At 38.0% G+C, this 13233-nt stretch overlaps 1 long non-coding RNA gene across 1 annotated transcript; it reads left to right on the top strand.

Annotated features, from left to right (window-relative positions):
- Positions 1 to 11374: 11374 nt before the first annotated feature.
- LOC118338359 lies at positions 11375 to 11900 on the top strand. Its single transcript, XR_004797241.1, has 3 exons — positions 11375 to 11472; positions 11595 to 11691; positions 11779 to 11900. It is a non-coding gene; the product is annotated as an uncharacterized LOC118338359 (long non-coding RNA).
- Positions 11901 to 13233: the final 1333 nt, after the last annotated feature.

Here is a 13233-nt window from a genome sequence, read left to right as displayed (position 1 = left end):
TATGAATGGTGGTGGAATTACATCAAACATTTCGGATGAATCTCTGCTGCGATTCCTGTTCTTAATATGTTACTTAATTGTTTGTGTCAATCTCAGACTACTTGTACAACTACTGTAATCTTCATTAGGGATGCCAATGTCAGTCTGTCGTTTGGGCTGTCGTTTGGTCACACTGAAATATCTCAACAATTATTGAATGGATTGCCATTTTGCTACATATGGCCATTGCACCCAGGGAAAGAAACCTAATGACTTTGGTGATCACCTGAATGTACTACATACATTGCCATGACATTTTTACTGATGTTCCCAGAGGATGATGCCTTCTGACTTTGGTGATTTAATCTGTTACTTTCTTTGGTTTTATTGCTGAAACATAGTTAAAATTAATTAATTTTCGACTTGTTCCAATTGACTGAATCAGGAGATTTTGACTATGGCAAATGCAGTGCATACATATGCATTAGCTCCTTCAAACTGCTTTGTTTTAATCAGCCTTTTTTTTTGGCTATAATAGAAATAGCTTACAGTCATCGGAAAAGGAAGTGGGGTTTGTTCAGCCGGATCATGGGTTTTGTGATCGACTAGCCTGGGAGAAAAAGAATAGGGAGAGCCGGAATAGGAGCCATGCTGGCGCAGCTTGGACTTCAGGCTGCTCCGAGCTGGCCAAACAACAGAACATCAGAGACTGTTGTGGCCATATCTTTACAGAGACCTGCACCATCAATGTCCCGGATCAGCACTCGACTGGCGAACCAAAGCCAACTCTGGCAGGACAAGAGGAGGTATACTCTGTGTTTACATCGATGACGCTTGGTGCTCAAACACAGTTAAAGTGGATGGAAACTGACGATGAAACCATATTATGCACTGTAGAGTTAATTCCTGGGAGTATATGTGTATGTATATATGTTTATCAATATCTGTATATATTGTTTTATTTTATTTGTATATATTATTCCTTTCATCTAAATTTAATTATCTGTTATGTTCTATGTGTGTGTGGCATTAAATAATAAAACTTGAATTTCTTTCTGCCTCCTTGAGTTGTACAATGACAAATTGTCTTGAACATTGTTTCCCATAATACGCAGCATATGTCAACTCCCACATGATTTTGTTAAGAAGCTTCAGTTAAGTAGATATATAAAAAGTCCACCTGTGTAATAGCCATCCCGTATAGTACTGGAAATAGAAGTCAGGTTTTAAGAGTTGAGAATAAACAAGATAAAATGGGTAATTCTCTCTACAGTACAGCTACAGAATGGAAAAGTTTGGAGAGAGTGAGCAATCTCAGAACTAAGGAAGTTTTAGTCATAACAGGGAAGGAGAGCCCTATAGTGCACTAGAGAATGAAACTCAGAAAGAAATGGAGAAAGGCATCAGAAGATGAGAAAAAAATGTATAAGTGAGCTACAAGAAAGCTTGAGCCATTTCATAGCCTTGAAGAGGGAGAGAATCTTAGATAGAAATGAAAAAGAAAAAGTGTCAGCTGAGACAGAGCTCTGCAAGGACCCCTTTAAATTTGCCAAAAATCCCTCTTCACTGGTGGGAATAGTGCTAGACTGACATACAAATCACTGCATGAAACACAGACTGGGAAAGTCATTGAAAGTTAGGATATTTTAGGTGACCCAACATGGGAAAAAAGCAAAATGCAGTAAAACATTAAAGAGATTGCCATCTCAAGGATTCAGTATTATCTGCTGGAAGGTTAACAGACGTGCCCCAGGTATTGGGAGATTTATGTGAAGTTCATGACAGAAGAAGACAATATCTGCTAATTGTAGAGACCCAGAGCGACTGTAATGCTGAAGGAAGAGTCATTCACTTTTTACCAGTATGCTGTGAAGGTATACTGGTAAATAAATGACTTATAATTAGAAAAAACTAATTATGAACCAACTTCTTGACGCATCTGATTAAAATACATAACTACGTGGCTTTGCAGATTATCCAGCCAAAACATGCTGTGTAATAGACCTCGATGATGCATTCAGCTCAGTACCATACAGCCTGGTGTGGCTGGATGACGTTTTGTGTGTACCAAATGCCGGCAAAATGCATGTTTAAGCCCATTTCCAAGACAAAATGTGCAAAATTTAATATGCTTCCCGACATTAGATTGGTACTTACCAAACCATGACAGCGCCTGAAAATTGGTATCATGGCAGGGTGCACAATCTGTCCTGTACCATTCACAATGACAATGAGGGTAATCATTAGGACATCAAAGTGGCTTCTTGTAGCAAAAAGGACACTTTCTTCAAAACAGTCAGACAAATATTCTACACTGGCTTTGTTCCATCATACAAGAGAAGCCAATTATTAGTTGAGGAAGATGGAAGGAAGGAAGTCTGATAACAAGACTAAATTGAGATTTCATTTTCACTAATTATTGTCTGAGATCGCTTTCATGCCAACTGTTTTGCCCTAATATTGCGGTAGTTACTGACCTTCACTCAGACCTATCCATCCTGTAATGTCCGGTAATGATCGCAAGAAGCCATTAACTTTTGTCATGTTGATTTACAGTTTTTCTGGCTTTGGCAATCATAATCCCGCCACAAAGCTCTTATTAGCCTGGTTGTTTTTCCAACAGGGGAAGCAGCTGTTAATGAGCACAACACCAGACCTATTTGAACTGCTGAAAAAATCTAAGGTGTAAAGTTCGTAAGTCTGGAGCCAGGCTAGATGCAAGTGACAGAAATAAGATGTGGCACTGTATAGGCAACCCAAGATTTGACAATCATACTAAAGGTTTTGTCCATTTTTTCAAAAACAGAGCCAAAGATCACAACTGCAGCTTGGTTAGCAGTGTCCTAAGGGACAGCCCCAAATATGGCCATCAGAGGGTTAGCATTAGCAAATCCTCCAGTCAGGAACATGACCATAAGTTGTGGCTATAGGTGCCCAGATCCTGCCTGCATCTTAAACAATTCTCATCTACTCCTGAAAAAGGTTTTACCAATTTGCTACTTGTTAGAAGGAGCCTTTGTAATAAGTACTCTAACCTGTAGGAGCCTGTAGTGCCTGATGCATACTGAGGAAGACTGAACCTGCCCAACTGCCAACAGTTACTGCCAAGGCAGTTTTTATATTTGATCAAGCTCAGTTCCTTTTCCCAACACAGTTCAATATGGTAAATGGAAGAAGATTCAGCTTCCATGAATTGTCTCATATTAAATAGATACACCCTTTTGCATTGGGTCTATTCCCAACTATTCTTCTGTAAAACTGTTCTGTGTGACCTCAAGAGACTGAGAGAAATATTTTTTTGACAAAACTAAAAGTATCTGAAGATGTATGTGAGTAATTGCCAATTCTCATCCACCCTTGCTGCACCGAAAACATCACTTTCTGCTGCTTTATAATAATGAAAATAATAATAATGATTATTGTTATTGACAAGGAAAGGGCTGACCACCACTTCATCTTGAATTGTGAACTCAGAAAATGTGAACTCAGACAGATTCTAGGTTCTGTTCTTTTGAAGTAAATTTTTCTTCATCCATTAATCCATGGAGGCTGCTGCTCTTCATGGAAACTATGCAGCTCTTTGTATTTATTTCAAAGTAACTGCTGGTACCGGAGACAGCATTTTTGATAGGATGACGGAAGACTTTCTGTTAAAAAGTGTCCTACTTCAATCTTGCAAAGCAAGTGACTTTGTGGTTGATCAGATGCTCTTCAGACATCTATTATAATGTTGATATATGATAAAAGACATCTGAAATTACACTTATACTGGAATTTACAGAGGGGAGCTTTATTACTCTTTTTTTTTTTACACACATTTAAGAAAAACCTCTACTCCAGATCGGAGAAACTTTTTGTTTAACACACCAAATGATTTTTTTTTTACTCAAGAAAGACCAGCCCACAGAGTGTTTAATTAATCTGCAAAAGAAAGCCGAAAAGCAGATTTTTTCCCAGCATGATACAATGCAGCTAAGAGAGGCGATTTAAGACAAACTGACTAGGAACTAAGAACAGGCTCACCTGATGCGTAGAGGAACATGAGAGGATATTGTTATCTGTACTGATGCTTCTATGCAGCTAAAAAACGCAAACAGGCAACAGCCTGTCTGGAGGGGGTGGTAGCCTTATCAGAACTTCAGCAGACGACTGGCGTTTTTTAAAAATGTATTTTCACCAGATTGCCAGATCAAGGCATTTCCATCAGGGGTTGCTGGTTGCATGCAAGTATGTGTGAGCCTGTGTGTGTGTGTGTGTGTGTGTGTGTGTGTGTATGAATGTTCATTTTATGGTAATCCAGGTGAATGTGAAGGTGGCTGTTTGGGTGTTGTAATAATGTGTTATTTTTGAAATACCATTTGACTCCTCATTAATAATTTTACATAACGTGCTGGCATTTGGTTTGCAGAGGAACATCTGTCTAGGACTCAACCCTGGAGATGCTATTGTTCTGTGTCTGTGTGTGTATGTGTGTGCGCGTTTGGCTCTTTCTAAAATGCCTCAATCTCTCTGCTTCAATGCTTCCACTTTTCTAATTTTCACTACCTCTCCCCTGCTCCTTCCTCCATTCCTTCTCTAATTACCTTTTCTTTACCATCATTTCCCTATTTAGCATATGAATTGGACCCAGAGCGTGTCTGGGTAGTTCACTTATTATGTTTGCACGTGTATGGATGAAAGAGTATGGCTCTCATAATGAAATACACTGAGAAATGCATTATATTCAATTACGGCTGTGACTGCTACATGAGTTCAAAGTCAGTAAATAGGTCTTATGTTTATACAATGTAATGTATATGACCTTGAATCATAATTAGATAACACAAGGGGATGTTTCCTGAAAGCAAATGTAATTGCTGTGCTCTTGTTTCACCACAGCTGCTGCGTGTTTTCTCCTATCTGCTTTGCTTTCTTTGTTTCTTTTACATGTTTGATGGCATTTAAGAAAAGACTTATAATTAGAACACAGTATTAGTTACTTGTATAGGAATAGTAAAATGAAGGGCATGAGCTTTGTTTCATCTTATTCATTGCATGCTCTTAAAAGGAAAACAAATGCCTAACATTACTGCAATGCGTTTGTGAAAGCTGATCTTTACAGGCTGAAATGACTGATAGTATCACAGTACAGCAGCATATTTTTTACATTGCTCACTTTCATGCACACTCCAATTGTTTAGTGTTGCTCATATGATTATCTCAGCATTTATATAATATGAGGGAGGGTGTAACAGTCTCTGCATGAAGAAACAAAATAACCAGTGCAAGCAGTGCTACACAGGAGGTTAATACTGTATTAAGTTGTATGCCAGTTAGCAGCATTCGTCAATCCCCTATTTAACAGTGATAAGATAGACACATGATTGCACAGCACTTTACAAAGGCTGAGCCAAATATGACTAAAGCCATTTAACCATGATTAAAATATTATACAATAATATGAATAATATGAGATAGATATTGTAAACATGTTCAAATGATATTACAGTAAAATAAAACAAAAAGTAACACAAGCACAAATTTGAAAGTTATTATTTAAGTTTTAAGCCTAATCTGGGATCAGGGACATCATTCCAAAACCTTGGGGCCACTGAAGCAAAGGCACGGTCACCCTGGGTTTTTATGATTTGGGTACAGATAACTGCACCCAGAGGATCTCAGACAGCAACTGGTCTCACAGGGAGTTAATAGCTTCTCTATAGTGGTGTAGCTGGGGGACAGACAAGCTAGGGTCGTAAATGTGGTAAATAAAATCTTAAAATCTATTTTAAAATTTAGTGAAAAAAGCTAAACATGAAGGAATAGTTTTTTGAGTATTTTTGTTCAGTTATTCTGTTTGGGCACAGATGATTATATATTTGGAGCCGTCAGATGTTGCATGTTTCTTTGAAAAGTATGGTACTAATTGGTATTTAACCAAATACAGTATAAACCACCTTTATGGCAATGCTTGCATCTGTGACTAATTAGTGGCAGACTATAACATGAAGATTTACTTTTACATTTAGAATTAATTAAGTACAAATTTGAGGTACTTGTATATAGTATGTGTATTTATATTTTATGCAGCTTTATACTTCTGCTCAACTACAACTCAGAGGTAAATATTGCACCTTTTATTCCACAAAATTTGTCTGTGAGCTACTACTACTACTAGTTAGCCTACTTTTCCCTTTACCCTTCCTGACCAGTGACAACCATGTATCTTAAGTATACAATATCAAGTCTTCCTCTATGCTTTTTAAAAGGTCTATTGTGTAACATTTAGGATGGTCTATTGGCAGAAATGGAACATAATATTCACTGGTATGTTTTCATTAGTACATAATCACCGGAATATAAGATTTGTATTTATTTTTTTGTTTCCATAGAATGAGCCATTTTAAATGTGAACCATGTGCCGTGTACCATGTTCAACTACCATCTTGAACCACCATGTATTTATACAGTAACCCAGAGCTGACAAACCAAACACTGGCTGTAGACAGGGCTTTTGTGTTTTACACAAGTTTTCTCTTTCTCCTTCTCAGGCTGTCTGGGACTAATTTCACAAGACAGCAACACTACAAACATGTGATGATCTTATATAATATGATGCATTGCTGTATCAACAACAGTAAAAGAAAAATGATAACATGTAAATAAAATGTAACATACATATTAAGGAGTAATATTAATCCAAAAACACCAGATTTATGACACTGACAGGGACTATTTTACTCCACAATGACTACCTTTACTTTTTTACTTATTAAATAGATTCTGCTGATAATGGTTACATACTTTTACTTGAATAAGAATGAATGAAGGACTTTCACTTGTAGTGGAGTGTTTTAACAGTGTGGTGTTAGTACTTTTATTTAAGCAACGGATCTTAATACTTCCACCATTGTGACTATAATTAACCACAACTCCAGTCCTTTTTGTCAGGTCTTTACATTATGTTGGCTATGCATTGTAATGGCAGAGGGACTACGGAAGTTTATGACAAGAAAACTTCTTTGAAATGAATCAAAACAAAGCGTTTACAAATTCTTTGCTTTTGCTGGCAGGTGGTGGCTGTGGTCAGTCTGTCATGCCAGATGAAAAGAATACTGTACATGCTTGCAGTAATATTAAAAAGGGATGAAAGGGATTTATATGTCATAAGAGTTTACATGGATGACAAAATCAAAGAGAGAGAGAGGGTGAGTGGAATTTTGAAGCTGATATATCACACCGTCTAGTCTCTCAGATTACTCCCTTCTCACATCGCATTTCTCACTCATTTCCTAATGAGCTTAATGGACTGAGAGCAGAGTCTCACCTCTTTAAACCTGATGAGGTCGGGCAGAAAATTGATCTGCCTGGAGGGCTGATATGTGCTCATGCGAAATTAGATAGATGTTGAGATGTAAATTTTTTTTCTCAGCCTTTTTTTTTTGCTTATAAGGAATAGGGATAATTGTGGTGTTGTCACGGTAAAAAGGCATTTTCTGATTTACAACAGAACAATATCCCTTGAAAATTATATAGAATCATGTTCTATAACTAAGCCAGCCCAGCATCACTGCTTTATAGCATTCAATAGCTTACTGATGGTTAGACTTATTCCTCTGATTACATTGCTACAGTATAGTGTTGTCAGAGTGAAAGTGGACTTTGAACTCATCACATCTGCCTCTGTCAGTGTCTCTATCATTTCCTAGTTTTACTCTTAATCAATATCGTGTTTCATTTTCCATCTGATGAAATCAGTTGTTTCTGCAAAAGGTCACCTCTTCAAAGAGCAAGAAGAAAGCGTTCCCTTTTTCCAATTAACACTCACTTTTTTGAAAGGGGCTTTCCTAGTTTTTGTGTTGCTGCATCTTAATGAAGCGTTTGACCTATCAATTTAGGGACAGCTTGGAAATTAAGTGTGAAATAAGTTTTTTGTGAGTGAAAGAAATGGTTGCTGTCAATCAATAAAATAAACCGTGAGTGACAGCATGGGGATCATTAGCAAACAGCATGCAGCAAAGCAGCTTGTTCATAAAAATTCAAACACTTGAGATCGGCTTCTGGAGGTGCTCGCTTCTCAAATTTTTTTATCAATAACGAGGTATCTTTGAATATTGTGGGAACAAACACACCATCTGAAGACTTGTGGCAATTAGACAAAAAAGAGAGTGAGATCAGAGCTGTGTAGCAGAGTGTGCAGGCATACAGGGGGTCCAGGATGATCACAGTCTCTTGCTGGGTCTCTGAGGGTCTGACTCCAGGGGAGATATCGGATCACAGAGCTGGGGTTTCACAACCCCCTGTGTTGGAGTAAATTGTAGACTGGATTCACAATTCTAAATAGGCAGACACCATCCTACACACAGCCCCTGCAACTTGCTTTTGATATATCTTTTTAAAGCTTTGACATCACTCACTTTGGTGATTCCTAACAAACCAGACACGTAGCACCTAAGCGACATGTGAGGCACAATGAAAGGGGATGACAGAGAAGGTGGCAAAATATACGTCTCTCGTTAAATGTTATATGTCAGTCATATACAGACAAGAGTAGGATCTGGCTTTCCCCTGCCCCGTCTGCACCCTTGGTTCTACGACACCTCTCAAACTGTCAGTGAGAGAAGTGTGTGCGTGTGTGCTCATGTGAGACAATCCACCCCATCACATTTTCCCCCACTTCAAATGGCAGCCATCTTGTTGACATCCATGCACTGCAGCACTGGGAACCGGGGACAAGTCTGCATTGAGGACAGGCACTATTGTGCTTGTTTGTTTGTTTCCAACATATCGGAGGAGCGCTGATTAAAGCTTTTGCCACCACAAGGAGCGATCCATCAGGGTTGTACGTGAGCTATCAAAAACCTCAAAGCCGGTGCTCGCTCCTGCTTTGTCTTCCAATGAGAAGCAAGGCAGCACATCAAATGGCTGACAAAACCTGGATTAAAAGGGAATATTTTATTCATAGCTGTCAACGAAAGGGAGGAATGAGATATTAGGGACAGGAGGAACCTGCTGCAATTTAGATCCTGAACCCTGAACTCGGTGTCTCTCTTCCATTCGGGCCTTATGGGGGTGCTTAATGAGGAAACATGATCAGAGGAGCAGATGACACGTAAGGTGTGTCAGGACACAAGAGGTGGTGATATTTACAATAGGCAGGATTCTCACTTCTCCTCCTCTCTCTTTCACATCAGCCCTCTAGATCTATTTATTCTCATGTTGTTGCTAGGTTAGAATTCTATTCACATCTTATCCATGTGATCACCTGTGATCATGTTATAATTTTACAGTGCTGTTAAAAAAGAAAGATGAGTGGAATATTCTGTAGCGTTTATTGGAATCTGTCTATGAAAGGTGAATATAACGGAAAACTGCTAACAGCGAGATCTGTGGACTATCCTGAGTAAACTAGCCCTTGTTTAAGGAAAAATGTATGCCACTATGGAATTCTTTTAATTGCATTTTTCAGTGTCAGCGCCACAAATCAAATTCCATTCACCTCCAGGTTCCTATTGCATTGCCAGAAGTCTCAACAGCAGATATCTTTAAACCTCAGCATGGTTACAGAACATGCAGTGATCTGGATGAACTGGCCCTTAAAACTACTTTGGTTCAATTGACTGAAACAGGGAAATCACTGTACTCAGTGGTGTAGCGGTACTCGAAGAAGTGGGTCTACTCCAAATTTATGAACCCAGTTTTTTTTCAAGTGACCTATCCAGCAAATGATAAATACCCCACTCTTGCATATTCAGTTTTATGATGGGTTAGTAGTATTTGCACTTTGTTACTTAACTTCTGCTGCTTGACTTCAGGGAGTAAGGATCATTATAAAATTAATATTAGCTACAGAAGAGGTGCAGATTTTGCAACAATACTGGCACACAGATTATAGGATGAGACAACTACATAATTATGCATTTTGAGTGAAGTATTCCTTATTTCTTACTCCATCCACTCATGACAACTATGTCATAAAAAAATCAACAGTGAACACTGCTGAATAATGAGCATGGGAGGGGGGTTTATATACCCAATGCCGACTGAAAAATGATTGGGTATACTGCACTACAGCACTGTATGTATATACATGCAAAGCTCACTATGTATACATATGTGGACACATATGCACATATCATGCACCAACATACAATTTTAAAACAATTCTGAATGGATTAATAAAACTGCATGTACAAACTTAATAAACATGTGATATATCATAACATTATGAAGCTCCTTGTTCACACATGCAGCAGATGCAGCGCAACAGTAGCTTTAGTTGTGCTTCAGGCCACAAAATCCTGTCAACCTGAACAATTCAAACATTCAGTCCTTTTCACTTTTAGCAACAGGCTTTTTTCTGAGCTTTCCCACTGCAGTAAGCTGCCTGATGAGAGCAGAGCTGCAGAATAGAAAACAAAACTCAAGTTGAATGACACTAAAATTCTCCATAGAGCTGCAGAGTTAATGAGTTGGTGTGTTTACAGGAAGAAGGAAAAGAAGACATTACCAAAATACCATACCATAATTACTTTTTAAATTCATCAACTTATTAATGTATTAGAATTAAACACTGATTACTTATAATGTTGGCACACTCCAGACTTTATTACACCTGTGTAACAACGTATTTTCTTTTCAACTAAACCACTTCTTAGTTTTTCTTCTTTCCTGCTCTGAATTGCATTATGTTACATTATTCCTCAATGAATTATGACTTCCTCCACTGAGCAACACTGTAAACATTGTCCATAAAGAGAGACCACTGTAAGCAGGTAACTGTTGAGTTCAAGGACAGAGGTCAGACAGCTTAGCAAAGGTAAGAATGTGACCAGTGGTCATACCACTTTCTGACCACTGGGGAGTCTGTAGTGTTGAATTATGTTGTGTTAAACCAAAAGAAGTTTAATATTTTGTCTATGCCATTCATATCAATGATGGTAGTTTATGTTTTCTGGGTCTACAAGGTTAATTTAAAAACTCCTATTTCAAATGAAACATTCATGACTAAATAGGCAATTATAAAAGTTAACATCTGGGGAAAATAAACATCCTTGGTTAGTGATTAGGAGTTAGAACACTTAAAAACCTGATCTGCTTTATAAGGACTGTCTGTACTTAATAAGAGTAACACAATAGACTTTTTCCAGTCGAACCCTGCCCTTTTTCAAACTTTGAACAACAACTTTGAAAGAGGGCAGGGCACGCTTATTGTTTTTAGGACCTGTAAGACTAGATCAAATGTCGGGAAGAGACAGTGGTTAAGGTTAAGTGCAGGTGTGCATGACATTACAGTAAATGATCCTTCCGGATGAGGCCCATTACCACCATCTACTGGAGAAGCAGACCTATGTCATGTGATTTGTACTCTAACTGGTTAAACTGGTTTGTAGATCTGGACCTGCAGCTTGGAGAACAGAAACAGATCAGTAACACACAGAAACCCTCAGATGGAGAATGAGGAGTGTTTTCTACAGTGTTTTTTAGTCTGATCTGGATGTGAGTTTCTGGCAGGTAAGAATCCTTAGCTATAAGTTAATTTTATGTTGAACTGTTTGACTGTATGTGACTTACTGCTGATAGTGGAGATCATATCCTCTTACTGTGACCAATCAGTCCAGCTTGTTTGTGTAAAGGTGTTCACTCCACCATGAATGTGTTTGAGGAGAGTGAGGAGGGAGTCGGTACCTCTGAAGTGTCTAACAAACACTACAGCCAGACTGGAGCTGAGAGGTAAGATAAACATCTCTCTGACTGTTAATGACGGTTCACTATCTCAGAACTCAGCTCCACAATCAGCTTCTACTGTTTATGTTGAAGCCTAGTGAAGCAGGAGAGACCAGACTCACCTGTACCCAGCCATGTATCCATGAAGAGCAACCAATCTATGTTTGAGCCTGAGGTTTTCAAGGATGGAGACCACTCGGACAAGTCAATGTAAGAATTTAATGATCTTGGATGAAGTGAGACCTTTCAAAAAGCATTTACATTTAAAGGGGGGAAATGTGTTCCTGATTTGTTGCAGTCTAAGCAGTATCTGAATGTTTACAAGATATAGCTAAGATAACTGTTTATACTGTTGGGTAGTTTCATCTGTAAGATTTATAAAATGGTCATATGTTTGATATAAATTGTTATCTGAAAAGTAAGTGGTTGTTCTCTGCTTTCACAAATTGTGGTGTACATATAGTACAAATATATATATATATATATGTCTTAAAACATCTTTGAGTTGAATGTTGAATGTTTATGTTGTGTTAAGTCAGGTGAACCAGGAGAGACCAGACCCACCTGTACCCCACTTAATGTCCATGAGCAGTGACCAATCTAGGGAGGAGCCCATTGAGTTCAAGGGGAAAGGGCCGATTGTTGAGCCAGTAAGGTAAGAACTTAAAGCACGAGTATGTTGTTGTACGAATCCACAGACCTCCAGGTGATCTATATGTACGCTGGGTTTTTCAAGTTTCTTCATCATACTTGTGTAAGAGCTTTGGCTTTAAGAGTAAATATGATGTCAAAAAATCATGTTCATTCACCAAATGAACCAATTCAGCAAATGTAAAACAGCCTGCTTTTGTCAAATAGAGCACATAGATTATTCTGCACAGTGAAGCTCAAATATCTAAGTCAAGTAAAAGCAGTGGTGGAAGGAGTACTCCGATATTTTACTAAAAAGTAAAGTAAAGTAGCAATACCAATAATTATAACATATATTTAATATATATGTATATTTTTGAATTGTATTCCTCCTTATACTGTAGTTTCAGTCATTCATAAAAATTGTTATCTGAAATGTAACTAGTAACAACAGTTTTCAGATTAATGTACTGGAGTAGAAAGTACAATATTTCATTTTGAAATGTAGTGAAGTACAAGTAGCATCAAATGTACATACTGAAGTAAAGATAGTTAATGTAGAAGGTTACCCCAGTTTTGTTATACTAAACTTACTTCCACATACAGCTCCCCATTCTATCTGTTTTATGTTGAAGCCCAGTGAAGCAGGAGAGACCAGACTCACCTGTACCCAGCTGTGTGTCCATGAAGAGTGAAACGTCTATGTTTGAGCCTGAGGTTTTCAAGGATGAAGGCAGTTCGGACAAGCCAATGTAAGTATTTAATAATCATCATTACATTTAAAGGTGAAAAAGGTCTTCCTGATTTGTTGCAGTCTAAGCAGTATCTGAATGTTGTCAAGATAGAGCTAAGATAACTGTTTATACTGTTGGGTAGTTTCATCTGTAAGATTGCATATTTTATAAAATGGACATATGT

The sequence above is a fragment of the Morone saxatilis genome, unplaced genomic scaffold (genome assembly GCF_004916995.1).
Source record: "Morone saxatilis isolate NCDOM2014 unplaced genomic scaffold, NCSU_SB_2.0 Contig4, whole genome shotgun sequence".
NCBI lineage: Eukaryota > Metazoa > Chordata > Actinopteri > Moronidae > Morone > Morone saxatilis.
Note: the sequence above shows the minus strand (reverse complement) of the source record. Positions and strands in the feature narration are given on the sequence as shown.